This window comes from Furipterus horrens, unplaced genomic scaffold, assembly GCF_987537825.1.
Source record: "Furipterus horrens unplaced genomic scaffold, mFurHor1.1.pri manual_scaffold_1, whole genome shotgun sequence".
Taxonomy (NCBI): Eukaryota; Metazoa; Chordata; class Mammalia; order Chiroptera; family Furipteridae; genus Furipterus; species Furipterus horrens.
Window position 1 is genome coordinate 52597603 of NW_028327171.1, and position 4651 is coordinate 52602253.

Sequence of the window (4651 nt, forward strand, 5' to 3'; positions counted from 1 at the left end):
CTGGGTGGGGACTGACTGTGGGAGAAGGGGTGGGCAGGGTGTGAGGAAGCAATAGGAAAAAAAGTGGGACAACTGTAATAGAAAAACAAACAAAAATTTTTAGTGGGGGGAAAAAAGAAAATATAAAGAACGGAAATGCAATTTTAGTGAATATTAGAAGGATAGGGATTTTCCTTCACACTGTATATTTTTCTCCCTACCTTATCCCTCCAGAATTTGGCATTCTGAAGAAGTAAGTAATGCCTAAGGTTCAAGGTTCTTTGCATAAAACTAATAAGACCAGTTGTTAATAGAGGTTTTGTTGACCATCACTTTGACTGGAATATCATGCCTAAAGGAGAAATGCTTGGATTCTAATTGTTACCAAAAAGCCCTGTGGAACTAGGATTGATGTTCAAAGGTAATAAAAGCCCACAAGAAAAAAGGCTTTGTACCTTGGTTGGTTGTGTGGTCCATGGCAATCTCTCCAGGGAAGGAACAAAGGTTGCTTTCCTGAAAGATGGCTAGAAGGGACCTGAAGGCACAATGGAAAACCTGAAGGACTTGGAAAGGACAGGTGTTTACAAGCAAGGCTGAATGGCAAGTATGTGGCTCAGCTCCTGTGCCCTGAATGGCAGACTGAAAGTCACCCTAAAGGTTCCTAATGTAAGTTCCAGCAAAACAGACTTAAAGATCATATGTGATCATTTGCTGCTCTTGCAGTGTTTATGCAAATGAATAGGATAAATTAAAAATGGACTTAATGCTGTTCCTTTAATGACAAGGAGGGTAATTTTAGGGAGAAAAATTATGATTCAAGGGAAGTCACAATGCTCAATGGTAGACTATAAAATAGTGCAGTTAACCGTCTTTAAAGTTTCTTTTCATGTAAAGCACGTTTTCATTTGAAAGTTAAACTAGATCTGTAACATCATCAAAAATGTTTAATTTACAGGCAAGAAGAATGTCAAATGACTTGCAACTGGGTGTCTTTCCAATAACACAGTCTTACAAATTTAGAGACTTGTTTGTGGGGTATGTTGCATAAATTAACATGTGTTTTCTGTTTTCCAAGGGCATAAGCCTATGATCTCATTACCTGAGTAATTGTACGTATAGGCCTCACTTAATCCTGTCTGCATTGCTGCCTCCTGAGACTCAACGGTGTGGCTTAACTAAGTGGCTGAAATACAACAAGGATGCCAGCTTGTTAAACCAAGCACGCTGTTGTCCGGGGACAGCCACCTGACCTGGAGTCTGCAAGATCCTTCCCCATGTAGGAAGGCCACCCTCCCCTCCACACCCCCACTCTTACTAGGGATTTCTGAACCCAAGGGTAGGTAGGACAATAACCATGTCCAGCTTGAAGCAGCTAGAGGAGCACGAGACCTTCACCCATTGTCTTTTATAAGATTATAAAGGGCCTTAAGTCTGAGAGGGGGGGATCGTTATTTTTTATTGTTATAAAAATTAATTAATTAAATGTTTTTTTTAAAAAGAATAATATGGGAAAGGGTGAAGCCAGAGAGCTTGTATGTATGACCCATGGACATGAACTGGGGGGTGGGGGCGGGATTGCTCGGGGGGGGGGGGGGGAGTACTGGGTGGAGGGGAGCAAAGGGGGAAATAATTGAAACTATTGTAACAATATAATCAATAAAATATATTTTTTTAAAAAGACTGCTAATGCAAAAAATAAAAAGCATGACATTGCAGAAAAATATAGAAGAGCATCTGATGACAGGGGAAAATGATCCAGATTTACTAGGTGAAAAAAATTATAAAAATAATAACTATGAGGTATAGTGCAAGGTTGGTACTAAAAATATGAGGGGGAACACTTTGTCAAGTATGTGATTATCTAAACACGATGTTGTACACTTGAAACTATATAAAATAATATTGAATGTAAACTGTAATTTAAAAATAAAATAAAAATAACATATAGAGTAATATAAAAAATTCATGTCCTTGGACAATGGGGAGGGGTATGATTGTGGGAGAGGGGGTGGGTTGGGTGGGGGAGAGAAATGGGGGAAAATGGGACAACTGTAATTGAAAAAACCAAAAAATAAATAAATAAATAAATAAATAAATAAAATTCATGTCCTCCTATAGATCAATTCACTTAACTTACATAATAAATAGATATATTGAGCTATAATTAACCTCTACATCTGTATCAGTCAGGGTTCTCAAGAGAAACAGAACTAATAACATATACATATATAAAGAAATTTATTTCAAGAAGTTGGCTTTTGCAATTGTGAGAGCTGACAAGCTCAAAATCTGTAGAGCAGAGAAGTCAAATATCTATAGGACAGGCAGGCAGGAAACTCCAGCAGGAGTTAATGCTACAGTCTTGAGGCAGAATTTCTTCTACAAAATTCTTTGTTCTTAAGAACTTTCAACTGATGGATAAAGCCCACCCATATTATTGAGGGTAATCTCCTTTACTATAGCTATTAACCACATCTACAAAATAGTTTCCCAGTAACACCTAGATTAATGTTTGATTAAATAACTGGCTGCTATAGCCTAGCCAAGCTGACACATAAAACTAATCATCACACAATCTACCCAACAAACATTTATTAAGTGCTTATCACATGCCAAGTTCTGAGATAAATTATGCACAGTCCCTGCCCTCCAAAGGAAGGGCATAAGTCATTTACTTAAATAAGTACAGAAAAATAGGAAACGTGGATCTACAAATTCATAAAAGAAGTAGAGAACAACAGCTATCTTGTGAGGGAGGGTGTTGAAAAAGAAACAATGCTTCCAGGTCAAGAAATCAGGAAGAGCTAAAAATACAAAAAAACAGTTAACCTTGTCCTTGGAAACTAAGTAAAATTAGAACAAGGAAAACAGGAGGGCGGATTCCTAGTGGAAGAAATGGCAGAAGCCGAAGTGCGGAGTCAGGAAATTGTGTGATGTATATAGAAACATTAAGTGGTTCAGTTGGCTTGGAAATACAGAGCGTTCATCAAACCGTCTTTTTTAGCCAGTGATTACTCAGTGCTTGTTCAAGTTCTCATTCTAAAAATATTAAAACGTTTGCAGATGGAACAGAGAGATCAAGAAACTCTTCCAAAGTCACACAGAAAACCTTTATACACAAGTCAATGCCATTTTCTTTCAAATACTAGATACTGTTGACGCTTCAAAAATGGATTTTACCATGCCTGAGAAAGGAGAATATGCTTTATCTTTGCTGTTTCAGTTTAATTATCTTTGGAAAAAGTCATGTTATTCTTTGATAAATGGAAAAAATTTATTAGCCCTTGACTTTTAATAAACATACAGATATTGATGCCCCAAACAAAAGGCTCAGAGATTTATATATCATAAAATTTAAACTTCATCACTTTCACCACTCAGTTAAGGGTATTTCTCGGTTTTTGTACTATAATTAAATTGCTATGGTCAGGGGAATGGTATGCTGAGAGAAAAGATATATAGGAGCCTAAGGGTTCACAAGAAAGTCAAATTCACCCAGGACTCCTGTTATTTCACAGTTGGCGTGCTTTGTAATTCCGTTTATTACAGTTCCTTTCAGCTTCAGCTATCTTGTTTTCACGTCATCAGTGCCTCCCTCATTTCAAAGAATAGCTGTTGGTTTAGCAAATTATTATGTATATGTGACCCCTAACTTACTCCATAACCAGTTTCTGCCATCCCTGCATTAAACTCAATCATCCTTTTGCATGCATAGGAATTCATGTTTTCTACTACTGAATTAATCGGCCATGGATTTGTTCCCCAATCTGTTGGTTTATGGAACTCAGAACAATATGCCTAGCTTTGAGGCTAATGTAACATTTTTAAATATTATGATAATTATAGGAATTAGAGGAATTCCACACAGTTTCCGCACAAGTCTTTATTCAGCTTTATACCACTGTGAATTGAACAGAAGGAAACTGTACCTCCCCTTCCCTTCTGCCCCTTCTATTTTCCACTGAATGAAAGGGAAACTGAGGACCCACACCAGGAAGTGACATCATCAGGTGCCTGGCTTCATATCTCCAGAAAGTACATTACTTTTAATTAAATCTATCAGAGAGACTGGTAAAAGGGAGACTAGGGAGAGATGAAGTTATTGATCAGGGATATTAAATAAATGGACATCATCAAGGAGTGATGTTCACAGATGTGTGGAATGCTCACAGAGATCAAAGTTCAACTTCCTCAGCAGAGAGCTAAATATTTTTCTTGTGGGATATTCTTTTATTATTTCCAAGGGTGGTGTGATCTAGAAAGTACATAAGGCTAAGAACCATATCAGTTCTAATTTACATAATGCTTTAGATTTATTGTATATGATGTCCTTTCATTGCTAATCCCCATAATAATCCTGTAGGACAACCAAACCATAGATTCACAAACTATTGCATCAGATTTTGGAGGCAGAGTTTAACCCTCCACAGTACATGAATAACACCTGGGTAGGTGTGTGTCTAAGAGGGTGTCTGTGTGTCTTTCAGAAAGATAGGTGTGGAGGGTCTGTCATGGAGCATATTGGTGAAGATAAATGGTAATCACACCAACTATCTAATGGTCTTTGTTAAGTAAAATGTCTCCTCCAAGAGTGGGTAAATAATCTATTGTAACAAGGTTTAGTTTATTATGTTTCACTCTAGTCTCAGGATAGACACTCTGTTTTCTACCC